At 46.4% G+C, this 19,618-nt stretch overlaps 1 protein-coding gene and 1 pseudogene across 1 annotated transcript in view; one reads left to right on the forward strand and one right to left on the reverse strand.

The window, feature by feature from the left end:
* Nucleotides 1-19,618, forward strand: part of LOC135549611 (coiled-coil domain-containing protein 126-like) — a 49,067-nt gene that overhangs the window by 2,378 nt on the left and 27,071 nt on the right. The window lies entirely within an intron of this gene.
* Nucleotides 7,761-8,248, reverse strand: LOC135549264 (uncharacterized protein C14orf119 homolog; annotated as a pseudogene).

Below are 19,618 nucleotides of genomic sequence, written 5' to 3' on the forward strand. Positions count from 1 at the left end.
TTGATGATCTTCATCAGAAGGCACTCCCAGGAATCCCAGTTTGACAATAAATGACTGATTTGTTCCAAAAAGTCCATAATTTATGTCCAAATAGCCACTTGTTGTTAGCGTGTTCAGCCCAGCAATCCATCTTCATGAGGCGCGAGCACTTCGTCCAGACAAAAACTCTAAACGTTCCGTGACAGGTCGTAGAAACAAGTCAAACGATGTATGGAATCAATCTTTAGGATATTTTTAACATAAAACATCAATAATGTTCCAACTGGAGAATTCCTTTGTCTGAAGAAAATCAATGGAACGAGGACTAACTCTGTCGGGAGCGCACGTCATGAGCCTGAGACACTCTGCCATACCACTGACTCAAACAGGTCTCATGAGCCCCTTCTTTATGGCAGAAGCCTGAAACAAGTTTCTAAAGACGGTTGACATCTATTGGAAGCCGTAGGAAGTGCAACTTGACTCCATAGACACTGTATTTGGTAGGCCAAGCTTTGAAAACTACAAACCTCAGATTTCCCACTTCCTGGTTGGATTTTTCTCAGGTTTTCACCTGCCATATGAGTTCTGTTATACTCACAGACATCATTCAAACTGTTTTAGAAACTTCAGAGTGTTTTCTGTCCAATACTAATAATAATATGCATATATTAGCATCTGGGACAGAGTAGGAGGCAGTTCACTCTGGGCACGCTATTAATTCCAAAAGTGAAAATGCTGCACCCTATCCCAAAAGAGTTTAACTTCCTGACTGATGTCTTGAGATGTTGCCTCAATATATCCACATAACTTCCCCCCCTCATGATGCCATCTATTTTGTGAAGTGCACCAGACCCTCCTGCAGCAAAGCACCCCCACAACATTATGCTGCCACCCTCGCGCTTCCCGGTTGAGATGGTGTTCTTCGGCTTGCAAGCATACACCTTTTTCCTCCAAACATAACGATGGTCATTATGGACAAACAGTTCTATTTTTGTTTCATCAGACCAGAGGACATTTCTCCAAAAAGTCCCCGTATGCAGTTGCAAACCGTGGTCGGGCTTTTTTATGGCGGTTTTGGAGCAGTGGCTTCTTCCTTGCTGAGCAGCCTTTCAGGTTATGTCGATATAGGACTCGTTTTACTGTGGATATAGATACTTTTGTACCTGTTTCATCCAGCATCTTCACAAGGTCCTTTGCTGTTGTTCTGGAATTGATTTGCACTTTTCGCACCACAGTACATTCATCTCTAGGAGACAGAACGAGTCTCCTTCTTGAGCAGTATGACGGCTGCGTGGTCCCATGGTCTTTATACTTGCATACTATTGTTTGTACAGATGAACGTGGTACCTTCAGGCATTTGGAAATTGCTCCCAAGGATGAACCAGACTTGTGAAGGTCTACAATTTTTTTTCTGAGGTCTTGGCTGATTTCTTTTGATTTTCCCATGATGTCAAGCAAAGAGGCACTGAGTTTGAAGGTAGGCCTTGAAATACATCCACAGGTACACTTACAATTGACTCAAATGACGTCAATTAGCCTATCAGAAGCTTCTAAAGCCATGGCATCATTTTCTGGAATTTTCCAAGCACAGATATAAGTGAAATCACCTTTCTGTAAATTATTTTTGGAAAAATTACTAAATGTCCTAACCGACTTGCCAAAACTATAGTTTGTTAACAAGAAATTTGTGGAGTGGTTGAACAACAAGTTTTAATGACTCCAACCTAAGTGTATGTAAACTTATGACTTCAACTGTGTATATATATATATATATATATATATATATATTCCGGTCATGCTTCTTGCTCCACTTATCCTTGATAGCCTGAGCATCATCCCCATCCTACGCCCTCCAACGCTTCCCACGTCATGACAGCACAAAACACATCCTCCTGATTCTAACTTTAGGATGGGCAACACTTCAGAGCACCGAATCCCAAATCATTTTTATAGAAAAGCTACCATTGAGTCTCATACAGATTTTAAAGGAATTTTGTGTGGATATTGAATGACGCTCTCAAATCATAGATAAACTTCTATTGAATGCTATTTAAAGTGTTATTACAGTAAGAGGTTTGTGCGTCAGCTCGGTGGATGCTTGGATGACGTGCCAAGCTATCACATCACTCTTGAGTTATGGTCTTTTGTTGTAGCTGTGTAAGAGCGCTCTCTTTTCTTTCTGTCTGACTTGTAGGAATATGAAGGGTAAAGAAGCTGCTACTCAGTCAAGTTCACATGGTGTGGATGCGTGTGTGTGTGTGTGTGTGCGTGCGTGAGTGTGTGCGTGTGTGTGCGTGCGTGCGTGCGTGTGTGCGTGTGTGTGCGTGCGTGCGTGCGTGTGTGTGTGTGTGTGTGCGTGCGTGCGTGCGTGCGTGTGTGACTTGTATAACTGGAGTGGCAGAACATTGAACTCATATCTGTATGTACTGGTCCAGGGTTGGTGGATAGTGAAACATTATTAAATGTCAGACATATTATTACAAACATTATTATCTACATGTCTCCCATATCAGATTTACAGAGCCTATGTCAGACACAGCAGGGGTCATAGTCTATGCTACTCAATGATTAGGGGAATTCTCTAAGAATCTCACGACCAGTAAGATGTAATGCCTGTGTAGATTTCTGTTGAAGAAGCCCTCTTCTTCTTTCTCTTCTCTTCTCTTCTCTTCTCTTCTCCGTCTTGGTGCTGGAACAAGACATCTGTCCCCAATGAATAAATATTTCACATGATTCATCCACTATGATTCCTTTTACTTTCCTCCTCCTTATTCAAAGTAGGAAGCAAAATGAGAACAATGCATTTCACTACATTTCCCCCGCGTATTTTCTTATTCCCCGATGGGTCATTGGCCTAAGTTGTAAACAACATTTTCCAAAGGAAATTAGGGCTGAGTCAGGTCAGTGGGCACTAGACTACATGGTTATAGTCTGAGTCAGGTCAGTGGACACTAGACTACATGGTTATAGTCTGAGCCAGGTCAGTGGACACTAGACTACATGGTTATAGTCTGAGCCAGGTCAGTGGACACTAGACTACATGGTTATAGTCTGAGTCAGGTCAGTGGACACTAGACTACATGGTTATAGTCTGAGCCAGGTCAGTGGACACTAGACTACATGGTTATAGTCTGAGCCAGGTCAGTGGACACTAGACTACATGGTTATAGTCTGAGCCAGGTCAGTGGACACTAGACTACATGGTTATAGTCTGAGTCAGGTCAGTGGACACTAGACTACATGGTTATAGTCTGAGCCAGGTCAGTGGACACTAGACTACATGGTTATAGTCTGAGTCAGGTCAGTGGACACTAGACTACATGGTTATAGTCTGAGCCAGGTCAGTGGACACTAGACTACATGGTTATAGTCTGAGCCAGGTCAGTGGACACTAGACTACATGGTTATAGTGTGAGCCAGGTCAGTGGACACTAGACTACATGGTTATAGTCTGAGTCAGGTCAGTGGGCACTAGACTACATGGTTATAGTCTGAGTCAGGTCAGTGGGCACTAGACTACATGGTTATAGTCTGAGCCAGGTCAGTGGACACTAGACTACATGGTTATAGTCTGAGTCAGGTCAGTGGACACTAGACTACATGGTTATAGTCTGAGCCAGGTCAGTGGACACTAGACTACATGGTTATAGTCTGAGTCAGGTCAGTGGACACTAGACTACATGGTTATAGTCTGAGCCAGGTCAGTGGGCACTAGACTACATGGTTATAGTCTGAGTCAGGTCAGTGGGCACTAGACTACATGGTTATAGTCTGAGTCAGGTCAGTGGGCACTAGACTACATGGTTATAGTCTGAGCCAGGTCAGTGGACACTAGACTACATGGTTATAGTCTGAGTCAGGTCAGTGGACACTAGACTACATGGTTATAGTCTGAGTCAGGTCAGTGGACACTAGACTACATGGTTATAGTCTGAGCCAGGTCAGTGGACACTAGACTACATGGTTATAGTCTGAGTCAGGTCAGTGGACACTAGACTACATGGTTATAGTGTGAGCCAGGTCAGTGGACACTAGACTACATGGTTATAGTCTGAGTCAGGTCAGTGGACACTAGACTACATGGTTATAGTCTGAGTCAGGTCAGTGGACACTAGACTACATGGTTATAGTCTGAGTCAGGTCAGTGGACACTAGACTACATGGTTATAGTCTGAGCCAGGTCAGTGGGCACTAGACTACATGGTTATAGTCTGAGCCAGGTCAGTGGGCACTAGACTATATATGAGAGTCTGAGAGAAGAATGCGGGAGAGAGAGAGAGAGAGAGAGAGAGGAGGAGTGAGAGTTGGTGGGAGGAGAGAGACAGACAGGCCCACAGACATAAAGACAGACACACAGACATACAGACATAAAGACAGATAGACAATTCAACCTAACAACTGTCAGAGAAAAGAAAGAGCATATCCTTGGGGGAAAGGATAAGTTATAAGTTACTTTTTTCAAAATGTGTCCCAGAAAGCAAGAGATAACTTTACGTTTTTGTAGTGCACACATTTCTATAGCTTCTTATGTTTAATAGCTTCTTCTTCTTCTTCTTTTTTTCCAGGATGTATTCTCTATCACTTCAAGATGTATTGTAGATGTCAGAATAATACTTTACAGATACAACAATGTTTCTTTGTTGATCATTTGCTGTTTGGTGAATTGCGGCATTTGCCTGAGTGGAGTCGTATTGAGGCCAGCAGAAAATTGAGTGTCGGTCTCTCACTATCTCGTCTCTCTTTGTGTCTGATGCTCTGGCTGCTTATACTGCCTGATTACACTGCCTGCTTATTATTTCTGCTTATACTGCCTGTGTATACTGTCAGCTTATACTGTCTGCTTACACTGCCTGCTAATACTGCCTGCTTATACTGCCTGCTTATACTGCCTGTGTATACTGTCAGCTTATACTGTCTGCTTACACTGTCAGCTTATACTGTCTGCTTACACTGCCTGCTAATACTTCCTGCTTATACTGCCTGCTTATACTGTCTGCTTACACTGCCTGCTTATACTGCCTGCTTATACTGCCTGCTTATACTGCCTACTTATAGTTCCTACTTATACTGCCTGCTTATACTTCCTGCTTACACTGCCTGCTTATAGGAGTATACTTCCTGCTTATACTGCCTGCTTATACTTCCTGCTTATACTGCCTGCTTATAGTTCCTGCTTACACTGCCTGCTTATACTTCCTGCTTACACTGCCTGCTTATACTTCCTGCTTACACTGCCTGCTTATACTGCCTGATTACACTGCCTGCTTATTCTTCCTGCTTACACTGCCTGCTTATATGCTTATACTTCCTGCTTATACCTCCTGCTTGTACCGCCAGCTTACACTGCCTGCTTACACTTCCTGCTTGTACTGCCTGCTTATACTGCTTGCTTACACTTCCTGCTTACACTTCCTGCTTACACTTGCTGCTTATACTGCCTGCTTACACTGCCCGCTTATACCCCATGTGTGTGATAGGGAGGGAGAACAGAGAACACAGTATCCTCTAACTCCTGCTATTACCACCCCCTACTATTACCACCCCCTACTATTACCACCCCCTACTATTACCACCCCCTATACGTCAATGGTTACTACCAGGAAAAACCCACTGACAATGGAACGTACTTACTGCAGCTAACTTGAGATAGACATTTCATTTACATTCATTTTAGTCACTTAGCAGACGCTCTTATCCAGAACTACTTACAGAAGCAATTAAGGTTAAATGCCTTGCTCCAAGGTACATTGACTGATTTTTCACCTAGTCGGTTGGGGATTCAAACCAGGCGACTGTTCGGTTACTGTCCCAACACTTTAACGGTTAGCCTACCTGTAGCCCCCATTAAAGATACTATCCTTATTTTCCCTCAAAAGGTAAATAGCCTTTGAGGCCAATTATTTATTGAAATAATGTTTTTGAGATTACAGTGCTTTAGCTATTCGAAGTTAAGGCTTTCAGGAAATTAATGTATTTTGTCATTCTATTCCAATTGTGCTGTTTTTACAGTGATAATTATTAGAAACGCTTGCGTGTGTACAATTCTCTTTAGCGTTTGTGTGTGGTGTGTGTGTGTGCATGCTTGTGTGTGTTTGTGTGCTTGCACTCTGCTTCTATATCTGACCTTATTATTTTTGAGAACAGAACAAGTTCATTAGATGTGGATGAGGACCTTAGAAATAAAATGCACCATTATGATAACCTTTAAAACAGACCAGAACATTTTGACTGACATAACAAAGACAGAGGATGCTGACAATGATGCGACCTGTTACCTCATAGGTCAGGGGTCATACATTAGTTGTCAGTACCACAAATACTGAGAGATCTAATGAAAGTTGTCACTTCAACCATTGAACATCATTCAATCATTGAGGGCCAATAAAACATGAACCTTTTACTGCAGTTGGCTAAATCAGAGTGGCACGGTGGTTATTGGTAGTTTCAAACAAATCTACTACCTCACACACATGGTTATGGGCTTCAAAAAAGAAGAGACTTGTACCATGTCATATATAGAGTTGAAATGTATTACATTTTAATTTTGCATCCCAATATTGCACTTTATAACAAACATTTGACAGAGAAACACCAGATTTTCTGCTTTTGTTTTAAGATAACGTTGATTAATTATGAAATTATGAAAAATATGAATAACATTCCACCAATGAGGCCACTAGGTCATTTGACTGCAGGAAAAGGCTGCAATGTAACTGACTCCCTAAAAATATTATTATAGTTTTTTGTTTTTTTCAACGGACCCCTATATCTGCCAGTGAGACACACAGGGAATACTGAGGGGTTCAGAGGTTGATGTATAGGGGGATGGTGTGTGTGCATGCAGACCTACGTGTGTCTATGTTTTATGTGTGTGAATATTCAAACCTGTATGTCTCTTTTGTAATGAATGTGTAGACTCTAGACAGTAAATGAATGTGTAGACACAGGTCTAGACTCTAGACAGTTAATGAATGTGTAGACACATAGGTCTAGACTCTAGACAGTTCATGAATGTGTAGACACATAGGTCTAGACTCTAGACAGTTAATGAATGTGTAGACACATAGGTCTAGACTGTAGACAGTTCATGAATGTGTAGACACATAGGTCTAGACTCTAGAGTCTAGAGTCTAGACCTATGTGTCTACACATTCATGAACTGTCTACAGTCTAGACCTATGTGTCTACACATTCATTAACTGTCTAGAGTCTAGACAGTTAATGAATGTGTAGACACATAGGTCTAGACTCTAGACAGTTAATGAATGTGTAGACACATAGGTCTAGACTGTAGACAGTAAAGTACATGCCAGCCACTTGGTCCAATAATGACAGTCACATTACACCTGTACAGCGTTTATTTTAAGGTTAACACATCTTTTTATTCGGGGTGAATCAAAGCATTAAAAAGCACTTTGTTATATGCGTCAGTCTCCAAGGGGCTTGAAGGAAGTGATTGGTTAGTGTTGGAGATTTAACTACTACACGGAAGTTCCAGTGGGTGTCCCAACACTCCATTGTGTGAGATCGGAAGGCTCGTGTTCGAATCCAAACATTTTACATTTCAGTGCATTGCTCAGGTGCATATCAACAGATTCTTCACCCAGTCAGCTTGGGAATTTGAACCAGCGACCATTCAGTTACTGGCCCAATGCTCTTAACCTCTAGACTACCTGCCGCCCCGTTCTTCACTGTCTCCACACATATACTTTTAAAGGTACTCCATTCCATCAACTTGACTTGTTTCTGTCTGTCTTCTACCCACTCATTGTCTATCCATTCTACACCCTCTTCTCCCGTATCCCTCCATCCCTGCCTGCTGTCCCAGCTACTCCTCTGCAGAAGCGGACAACAAAGATCGGTCCCTCTCTTCTAGAATGTGCAGGAAACTGTTCCTCTCCTCCTCACTCCATGACTCAAACCATTGGGTCCAGAGGCGCAGTTGGCACTCAAAGATATTTGGTGGGCTGTCCTTAACCTGTTGCATTTTGAGAGTGGCAGGGGCTCTCTGCCTGCCGCTGAGTTCAGAGAGGTACAAGATAGGTTCTCCAAGCTGGGAGACACTGAACCCTGTGGTACTGACAGAAAGTCTGCCAGGCTGGGTGAAGACGAGCTGGACTGTGTGCAGAGCCAACCCTGTCCAGCAGTGTTAGCTGTTTCGAGTGGGTTGCTCGTGATGTTGTGTGTTGCTGGACAGGGTACCAGCTGGGGGCATCATGCCAGGGGGCTGCTGGTTTGAGCCTTGATTGACATGGAAGAACCAAGACATCTTGCACCGTTTTGTTTTACAACACTCTTCTTATTTTCAGCCTGTTGCAACATAAGACGTGAGGTTGAGTTGAGTTTCCGCACCTCTGCCCTTAATCTTGACAAAACGCACACAGACAGACAGACGTAACACACACACACACACACACACACACACACACACACACACACACACACACACACACACACACACACACACACACACACACACACACACACACACACACACACTGATGCTGACATTGAGGTCTAATCATTAGTCCTTCCCAGCACTAACATTATTATACTTGACTGCACAAACACACAGAACCTTATGCTGTGACTCACACCTTTATCACTCTCTCAAGTCTCCTTCTTCTCTTCTACATATTCCTGTCCTCATTCTCGCCTCTCTCCTTTGTGTGTTACTGTGTATTTTTAATTATTCATGTCCACATCTCTTCCTGTTCCTGTTACTCTCCTTTCTTGTTATTTAAAAAAAATGTAAAAGGTTTTTAAGGAGAGAGAAGGCTTAGTATGCGTCTCAAATGACTCCCTATTCCCTATTCTTTCACCTTTTCTCTCCCTCTCTCTCTTTCTGTCTAGCGCTGACTCTCTCTCTGTCTCATTTTCTCCCTCTCTATGTCTCTCTCTCTCCCCACAACTCTGCCTCTCCCTTTACCTTACGTTCTCTCTCTCTCTCCCTCTGTCTCACTCTATCATTTTTCTCTATCTCAAGTCAGAGAGCATCATATCCATTGATTGTGTGTCTCTACATGTTTGAGTATCACCTCCAATCAGAGGTTGCATAATCATACTTCCTTCCTGCTACTTGAATGTTTCTACCTGGTCCTTGTTTTCCAACTGTTGAGATGCTACCTTGATTGTCTGAGTAGAACTGAAGGGTGTATGTTGGTTTTGGCCTTCAGTCATACACAGTTTTTCCATATTCAACAAGCTCTCACAGTCTCACTGCAGAATTCTCATCCACATTCTCCTAAGATCAAATTCCCAAGTGTTTTTGTTGCTCCTGCTGCTCTGTATCTTCACATTTCTCCAAATGTAACATTTTTAAGTTAAGGGTTACGTTTAGGCATTCATTCTGAATGGTTAAGGTAAGGGTTAAAGTTCGGAAAGGGTTCAAATGTTAAGTTTAGGCAGTCATTCTGAATGGTTATGATAAGGGTTAAGGTGTGGGATAGGGTTAAAACCAGTGTCCACGACTGGGATCGAAAACGTAACCTTCTGATCCAGAGTCATGAGATCCAGGTTCATGGGATTATGCCTATCCACCACCCCTGTCAAAACCCAAGCCACTGTTGCCCCTAGCGGCCAGTTTTTAAGGCATTTCCCGACATCCTCAGGACATGGATAGATGTCCAATTCTTAAATCAATCTTGAACGACCTGGCTGTGCATACTAGGAGTGTTGTGGGAGTTTTGGGGGATCTGTGTGTGTGTGTGTGTGTGTGTGTGTGTGTGTGTGTGTGTGTGTGTGTGTGTGTGTGTGTGTGTGTGTGTGTGTGTGTGTGTGTGTGTGTGTGTGTGTGTGTGTGTGTGTGTGTGTGTGTGTGTGTAGTTTGATGAAGCGCAGGGGAAGAAATGATCTTTGGTAGTCAGCCACTGTTTTTACACAGCTTGACGATGTAGCGTTCTCTTTAACTTCAGAATGCAGTGAATAAACGATACACTCCTTTAGTCCTCATCATTCACTCCAGAACGCAGTGAATAAACGATACACTCATTTAGTCCTCATCATTCCTTCACTCTTTTCCTCCATCCCTCCATCCCATTTTTTTACATTTACATTTGAGTCATTTAGCAGACGCTCTTATTCAGAGCGATTTACAGGAGCAATTAGGGATACATTGCCTTCAGAAAGTATTCATACCCCTTGACTGATTCCACATTTTGTTGTGTTACAGCCTGAATTCAAAATGGATTAAATCATTTTTTCTCTCACCCATCTTACACTCAATACCCCGTAATGACAAAGTGAGAACATGTTTTTAGACATTTTTGCTAATTTATTGGAAGTGAAATACAGAAATATCTCATTTACATAAGTATTCACACTCCCTCGTCAATAATTCCAGCTGTGAGTCTTTCTGGGTAAGTCTCTAAGAGCTTTCCACACCTGGATTGTGCAACATTGGCCCATTACTCTCTTCAAAATTCTTCAAGCGCTGTCAAATTGGTTGTTGATCAACGTTCTTAACCGCTAGGCTACCTGCAACCCGATCCTCCACCCCCTATCTCCATCTATTCTCATATCCTTCAAACATCCTGAAAACAGAGGCGGTGAACAACAAACTAAAGACAAACAGCTACCCATGAAATTACAGCATTTTTGATGTTTCTTAGACAGAGAAAGCATTGTAAAACTTAAAATCATCCTGTCCCTACAATGTTGAGATGGCCATGTTGGTCTGTTTCCTCAGAATAGGAAATAGATTAGGACAGAAAATGGACCCGTCCCTCCTAAGATTTGGGATTTGGGCTGAATTGTTCAAAGCAATGCTTTGATTAATTGTGTGTTGCCTCACCTCATGAGGTTCTTTAATTCTGTAAGAGTGGAACATTGGAGTTGATGATCATTGGTTAGTGAGATGGTGGATGTTTCACGTATTATGACTTGTTTTATGCTGACTGTCTAGTCTTAACTGTTCTTATAATTGATGTTGCACTCTTCGAACCATCCAAACAACACGTCACAATTATTTCCCTGAGCTTTCCCTCTCCATGTTAAAATGTCTCCAATTAAACCTGCATGTTACAGCGTGTCGTGTTCTATGGAGTGTTTACCTTCTGAGTAATTACCCTTTTCATCTTTTATTGTTGCTGTCTGTTTCCAGGTGAAGGGCCTTGTCAATCAAAAATGGTTGTGGTTCCCATGGCAATAAGGGAGTAGAAGTAGTCATTCTCTTCTTCAGTTGATGACCAAAGTCAATACTCACCAATTAGCTTTCAGCCACGAGTAGGGTTGCTATGGCGAGACAATTACACTTAACAGGGTAGGCCGAGCCATGCCAGACTCATTTTGTAGCTCCTCCCCTGTTCCAAAATAACTTGCTTCTCTCTCTTTTTCTCTCTCTCGCTCTTTCCCTTAAGTTTGTGATGTGGACAGGCACATTATGTTGATGTTAGGTCAAGTAGTCTTATTGTTACGGTTTTCCTCTGGTGAAGGAGAAGCGGACCAAAATGCGGCGTGTAGATTACGATTCATGTTTAATGACAAACACACTAAACACAAACACTACAAAACAATAAATGTGATGAACGTAACGAAAACGGAAACAGCCTATACTTGTGATAAACACCTGCCTCTGATTGAGAACCACTTCAGACAGCCATAGACTTAACTAGAACACCCCACTAAGCTACAATCCCAATACAAACACACCACATACAAAAAACCCATGTCACACCCTGGCCTGACCAAATAAATGAAGACAAACACAATATACTTCGACCAGGGCGTGACAGAACCCCCCCCCCTAAGGTGAGGACTCCCGGACGCACACCAAAAACCATAGGGGAGGGTCCGGGTGGGCGTCTGTCCATGGTGGCGGCTCCGGCGCGGAACGTGGACCCCACTCTATCAAAGTCTTAGTCCCTCCTCCTCGCGTCCTTGGATAGTCCACCCTCGCCGCCGACCATGGCCTAGTAGTCCTCACCCAGAACCCCACTGGACTGAGGGGCAGCTCGGGACTGAGGGGCAGCTCGGGACTGAGGGGCAGCTCGGGACTGAAGGGAAGCTCAGCACTGAGGGGAAGCTCAGCACTGAGGGGAAGCTCAGCACTGAGAGGAAGCTCAGGCAGGTAGTTGGATCTGGCAGATCCTGGCTGGCTGGCGGTTCTGGTAGATCCTGGCTGACTGGCGGATCTGGAAGAGTCTGGTTGACTGGCGGATCTGGAAGAGTCTGGCTGACTGGCGGATCTGGAAGAGTCTGGCTGACTGGCGGATCTGGAAGAGTCTGGCTGACTGGCGGATCTGGAAGAGTCTGGCTGACTGGCAGATCTAGAAGAGTCTGGCTGACTGGCAGATCTAGAAGAGTCTGACTGACTGGCGGATCCTGGCAGACTGACGGATCTGGCTGCTCCATGCTGATTGGCGGCTCTGGCTGCTCCATGCTGACTGGCGGCTCTGGCTGCTCCATGCTGACTGGCGGCTCTGGCTGCTCCATACTGACTGACGGCTCTGGCAGCTTCTTGCAGACTGGCAACTCTGGCAGCTCCATGCAGACTGGCAGCTCCGGCGGCTTCTTGCAGACTGGCAACTCTGGCTGCTCCATGCAGACTGGCAGCTCTGGCAGCTCCTTGCAGGCTGGCAGATCTGGCTGCGCTAAACAGGCAGGAGACTCCGGCAGCGCTGTAGAGGCGGAAGGCTCTGGCAGCGCTAAACAGGCGGGAGACTCCAGCAGCGCAGGAGAGGAGGAACGCTCTGGCAGCGCTGGAGAGGTGAGGCGCACTGTAGGCCTGATGCGTGGTGCTGGCACTGGTGGTACTGGGCAGAGGACACGCACAGGAAGCCTGGTGCGGGGAGCTGCCACCGGAGGGCTGGTGCGTGGAGGTGGTACTGGGTAGACCGGACCGTGCAGGCGCACTGGAGCTCTTGAGCACCGAGCCTGTTCAACCTTACCTGGTTGAATACTCCCGGTCGCTCTGCCAGTGCGGCGAGGTGGATTAGCCCGCACTGGGCTATGCAGGCGAACCGGGGTCACCGTGCTCAAGGCTGGTGCGATGTAAGCTCGCCCAAGGAGACGCACTGGGGACCAGATGCGTAGAGCCGGCTTCATGGCATTTGGCTCGACGCTCAACCTAGCCCGGCCGATACGCGGAGCTGGAATATACCGCACTGGCCTATGCACCCGCATTGGAGACACCATGCGCACCACAGCATAACACGGTGCCTGCCCGGTCTCTCTAGCCCCCCGGTAACCACAGGAAGTTGGCGTAGGTCTCCTACCTAGCGTCGCCATACTCCCTGTGAGCCCCCACCCCAAGAAATGTTTGGGGCTGACTCTCGGGCTTCCATCCGCGTCGCCGTGCTGCCTCCTCATACCAGCGCCTCTCCGCTTTCGTCGCCTCCAGTTCTTCCTTGGGGCGACGATATTCTCCAGGCTGTGCCCAGGGACCTTCTCCGTCTAGGATCTCCTCCCAAGTCCAGAAATCCCTATTTTGTTGCTCCTGCTGCTGCTGCCTGTTGACACGCCGCTTGGTCCTGTTGTGGTGGGTGATTCTGTTATGGTTTTCCTCTGGTGAAGGAGAAGCGGACCAAAATGTGGCTTTGAGATTACGATTCATGTTTAATGACAACACACACTAAACACAAACACTACAAAACAATAAATGTGATGAACGTAACGAAAACGGAAACAGCCTATACTTGTGTAAACTAACACAGAACAAGGACATTAGGACACTAAGGACAATCACCCACGAAACACTCAATGAATATAGCTGCCTAAATATGGTTCCCAGTCAGAGACAACGATAAACACCTGCCTCTGATTGAGAACCACTTCAGACAGCCATAGACTTAACTAGAACACCCCACTAAGCTACAATCCCAATACAAACACACCACATACAAAATACCCATGTCACACCCTGGCCTGACCAAATAAATGAAGACAAACACAATATACTTCGACCAGGGCGTGACACTTATTCTGTGATTTTTATTCATAAGAAGAGAAACATCTCTTTCTCTCTCTCTCTCTGTGTGTGTGTGTGTGTGTGTGTGTGTGTGTGTGTGTGTGTGTGTGTGTGTGTGTGTGTGTGTGTGTGTGTGTGTGTGTGTGTGTGTGTGTGTGTGTGTGTGTGTGTGTGTGTGTGTGTGTGTGTGTGTGTGGTGGATATTCCTGTCATCACACACATTAAATCAAAGTGGCAGCTTTCAGACAGGATCCCTTCCACCGGCTTCCTCTTCGGTCCCACACCAGGAGGACACAGGTGCAACCATACCATCCCACTAACACCCCCACCCCACTACCCTCCACTAACACCTGTTCAACACACACACACGAGAGACACAACTAAACAGGTGACTGCCAGGATGACGACACACGGACACGTGACCATGTTCAGTGTTGCAGCCGCACCAATCAGAGATTGATCCAGTGTGACTTGGCCCCACGCCTGAAAAGTAGAGAACATTTCAGTGGGCGTCTGTGTTGTTGAGATCCTCGTTAATCTGAATCTTTACTAAAACCTTAAATGTTGCCTGCAAAGGAACATTGATTGTTTCTCCATTTAAACTTTGGATTAAACCTATTTTCATTAACACTGATCTGCCGAGAATAATTAGATTCATTAATCCTAACATCTATCTGCATATTGAAATTAACTGTATTGTCACGGTGGCTCTTCTGAAATACAGTATAATTTTCATTTTATTCTGTTTATCACATTTGTGTGTCATTGAATCTTTGAAATATTTCCAGAGCTGTGTGTGGATTCGTCATCAACTGGTCTGTGTGATCTATTTAGAGAAACAGTATGAGATATTTTGTATGTAGAGTATGCATGTGGTCTACCTAATGTATATACAGCGGCAAACTGTAGGAATTCTACATTTTATGTAGAAACTTTTCTATATAGTGTAGATTCCAAAGTAATGAACAGATCAATATCCCAAGATTTGTGTCCCAAATGGCACCCTATTCCCTATATAGTGCACTACTTTTAACCAGAGGCCATAGGGCCCTATGTAAGGCTATGGGCTTTGTTCATAAGTAGTGATCTATATAGGGAATAGGGTGACATTTGGGACACAAATCTTGGGATATTGAGTAGACAATACCGCCCCTATGGACTGGAGTACGGCATCCTGATAACCATGATCAATAAAATGAATGCATTCTCCATATCCTGGTTTTGAACAGTACAGTGCAGGTCAGTGAAGGCTGCTGAGGGGTATGACGGCTCTTAATAATGGCTGGAACGGAACAAATGGAATGGCATCAAACCATTTGATACCATTCCACTCATTAACATGAGTCCATCCTCCCCAAATAAGGTGCCACCAACCCCCTGTGGTGCAGGTAGAGACAGTGTTATTTTGTAAGGTGAAACTATCAAATGAAGACAACAAGAAAAAAACGGAGAATGAGGCTGAAGTGGGAGGCGGGTAAGTTTAAGACTAAACATGGCTTTCAAACTTTATTCTGAATCGAACTTGGAAACATCAGAAACACCTTGTGATGATCTTGAGATCATTATCCCCAGATGAGACTGTTTGGTCATAATGGTTTTTCATTATCTATTACAATTATATTATTATCTATTTGGAATAGTGCCTCAACCTAAGCACGTTGTGTGTTAGCTTATGGTTAGTTCTTTCCAGTTTGTTTGATTATTTGGTAGTTTTCTTACTGGATAGGGAGGTGGTTGGTGGGCCGGTTGGTTTGGTGGATGAGCTTCCTCTTGATGATACTATCACGTTTCAGGTGCAGACAGTGTTAAAGAAGCAAAAGTTTATTCTTTAAACAGGGGCAGGCAAACGACAGGTCAAGGCAGGCAGGGGTCAATAATCCAGAGAGGGTGTAAGGCAGCGGAACAGCAGGTGAGCTCCGAGTCAGGTTAGGAAGAGGTCGGTAATCTAGTAGTGGCAAAGGTACAGGCCGGCAGGCAGGAACGGTCAAAAACTGGGAAACTAGAAAACAGGGACTGTAGCAAAGATAGGAGCAAGGGAAAATGCTGGTAGGTTTGAATGAACAAAATGAACTGGCAAAGACAGAAAACACAGGTATAAGTACCCAGGGGATAATGGGGAAGATGGAGACAAGCACAAGGACAGCTGAAAGATCAGGGAGTGACAGTACCCCACCCTCTAGGGATGCCACCTGGCGTCCTACCTGGGCATTCCTGGTTGAGCGGGGTGCCAGCATTGTAACTCAGAGATGAGGCCTGGGTCCAGGATGTCCCTAGCGGAGACCCAGCACCTCTCCTCCGGGCCATAACCCTCCCAGTCAACTAAGTACTGGAAACCCCTGCCCCGAGGTCGAACCTTCAGGAGGCATCTCACCATGTACGCCATTTGGCCATCAATGTGACGGGAGAGAGAGGTGGGCCTGGAAACATGAGACAAAGGGCTGTGGAGTTTTAATTCTATACAGAGAAAAGGTAGGAAGTATACGGAGGGTATGGGGCAACAGAGGACGGACAGCAGAGGGGCTAATGATCTTGGAACGAGGGGGAAGGTCTCGGCTTCAGTGGGTGTAGCCGTGGGGCTATAGTGGTGTGCTATAGATGGCACCAGTAGACCAGTCAAGCGAGGGATTGTGTCGCTGGAGCCAAGAGAATCCCAAGACTCAATTAGCAGGAACTGGATCATCTCACTGTGGTTCCCTGACACTCGTAGGTTGATGGGGGTGGTATGGTGGGTGACCCGGCCTATAGACCGCCCGTCTAGCGCTCTAACATCCAAGGGAATGGAGAGAGGTTGAGTGGGGATGCCCAGGTCGGACGCCAGGGTAACATCCATAAGACTCATATCGGCCCCCGAGTCGATAAGTACTTCGACTGGTCACCCCACAGCAGGGTGGCGAGTAAGGGGAGAAGCAAAATTGTCCTTAGGACCCACCAGAGTATTCATTCCTTCAAATGAGCTAGGTCTCTTGAAGAGACAGGGAGACACAATGACCATCTGGGGGTTAAGTCCGCGTACGCGTTCGGCGGTAGACAGCCTAACCCTGCCCGAGCTGCATCAGCTTGGGAAGAAGTAAATCAGCAGTCTTTGGAGGCTCTTGGAGGAACCTCCGCCACAAAACCCTCCAGACTGAAGCATAATGCCGACTGTTGTTCCCTCCCCTGGGCTACGGCCTTCCCGGACATCAGTGTGATGAGGTACGCTATCTTATAGTGGCCCGCGGGGGAGGAAAGGTGAAGCCCCATAACGAGGGAACACTGAGCGAGAAACTCCCGATACGTGCCCGACTCTCCATCGCAGCGCTCCGGGGGAGGTAAGGTGAAGCCCCATAACGAGGGAACACTGAGCGAGAAACTCCCGATACGTGCCCGACTCTCCATCGAAGCGCTCCGGGGGAGGTAAGGTGAAGCCCCATAACGAGGGAACACTGAGCGAGAAACTCCCGATACGTGCCCGACTCTCCATCGAAGCGCTCCGGGGGAGGTAAGGTGAAGCCCCATAACGAGGGAACACTGAGCGAGAAACTCCCGATACGTGCCCGACTCTCCATCGCAGCGCTCCAGGGGAGGTAAGGTGAAGCCCCATAACGAGGGAACACTGAGCGAGAAACTCCCGATATGTGCCCGACTCTCCATCGAAGCGCTCCGGGGGAGGTAAGGTGAAGCCCCATAACGAGGGAACACTGAGCGAGAAACTCCCGATACGTGCCCGACTCTCCATCGCAGCGCTCCAGGGGAGGTAAGGTGAAGCCCCATAACGAGGGAACACTGAGCGAGAAACTCCCGATACGTGCCCGACTCTCCATCGAAGCGCTCCGGGGGAGGTAAGGTGAAGCCCCATAACGAGGGAACACTGAGCGAGAAACTCCCGATACGTGCCCGACTCTCCATCGCAGCGCTCCAGGGGAGGTAAGGTGAAGCCCCATAACGAGGAACACTGAGCGAGAAACTCCCGATACGTGCCCGACTCTCCATCGAAGCGCTCCGGGGGAGGTAAGGTGAAGCCCCATAACGAGGGAACACTGAGCGAGAAACTCCCGATACGTGCCCGACTCTCCATCGAAGCGCTCCGGGGAGGTAAGGTGAAGCCCCATAACGAGGGAACACTGAGCGAGAAACTCCCGATACGTGCCCGACTCTCCATCGCAGCGCTCCGGGGAGGTAAGGTGAAGCCCCATAACGAGGGAACACTGAGCGAGAAACTCCCGATACGTGCCCGACTCTCCATCGCAGCGCTCCGGGGGAGGTAAGGTGAAGCCCCATAACGAGGGAACACTGAGCGAGAAACTCCCGATACGTGCCCGACTCTCCATCGCAGCGCTCAGGGGGAGGTAAGGTGAAGCCCCATAACGAGGGAACACTGAGCGAGAAACTCCCGATACGTGCCCGACTATCCATCGAAGCGCTCCGGGGGAGGTAAGGTGAAGCCCCATAACGAGGGAACACTGAGCGAGAAACTCCCGATACGTGCCCGACTCTCCATCGCAGCGCTCCGGGGGAGGTAAGGTGAAGCCCCATAACGAGGGAACACTAAGCGAGAAACTCCCGATACGTGCCCGACTCTCCATCGCAGCGCTCCGGGGGAGGTAAGGTGAAGCCCCATAACGAGGGAACACTAAGCGAGAAACTCCCGATACGTGCCCGACTCTCCATCGTAGCGCTCCGGGGGAGGTAAGCGGGCTTTCTTGGGAAACCGGCATGACGGTGCTGCTACCAGCCGGGTTACTGAAGGGCTGGTAGATTACCGTTGTGGTAGACTGTCTAGTAGACAACCCACGGAATTGCTCCTGTAATGTGTCCAATGCTTGGACACATTAATGTTCGGGCCAAGCCCGGAACCCTTTTATCAGAGCGCGAAGCAACTCATCATGCCCACCAATGGTGGCTCCTTAGGAGGAGATGGCATAGCAGAGCTGGTCCAAGTCTGCTGGGACAGTCATGGCCAGTTTGTATTATCACGTTTCAGGTATGACCCAGGTGCAGACAGGCGAGCTCATGGTCAGGTCAGGCAGAGGTCGGTAATCCAGAGTAGAGGCAAAGGTACAGGCCAGCAAGCAGGGTCAGGGTAGGCAGGAATGGTAAAAAAACAACAGGATACTAGAAAACAGGGACAATAGTAAAGACAGGCGCAAGGGAAACCGTTGGTAGGTTTGAACGAACAAAACGAACTGGCATAGACAGACGTAAAGCACAGGTATAAGTACCCAGGGGATAATGGGGAAGATGAGCGGCACCTGAATGGGGGTGGAAACAAGCACAAGGACAGGTGAAACAGATCAGGGTTTGCAGATGCCTTCGGTTACACAGCTATTTTCTTGAGTTAATTTAGTTAATAAAGCCACATACAAACTTATCTTTTTTGCTTTCTTGAGTAAGCAGCTCCAAAATGCAGGTGTTTCAGACTAGTTCTGTGCTTCTGTGGTGGGGCAGCCAGAGGAAAATAAGGAGTGCAGGGTTTGGTAATGTTCTCTAGTTGCGCCGTGATTGGGTAATGTTCTCTTGTTGCGCCATGATTGGCTCAATGTTCTGCTACTCATGGGGACACTACGTCACCGCCAAATTTAGGTCCCTTGGGTGCTGCCATAGAGTTACATTAGAAGTGTCCGTCCAAGAAGGCTCAAGGTCATTGGTCACAGATAAAATGACGTCAAATCACGTTATAACTACAGTTGCTTTGATTGGACTGATCATGTCAACATCATACTTTCAAAATCTTAGCTAGCAGTCATCATCATGAAT

The sequence above is a fragment of the Oncorhynchus masou genome, chromosome 12 (genome assembly GCF_036934945.1).
Source record: "Oncorhynchus masou masou isolate Uvic2021 chromosome 12, UVic_Omas_1.1, whole genome shotgun sequence".
NCBI lineage: Eukaryota > Metazoa > Chordata > Actinopteri > Salmoniformes > Salmonidae > Oncorhynchus > Oncorhynchus masou.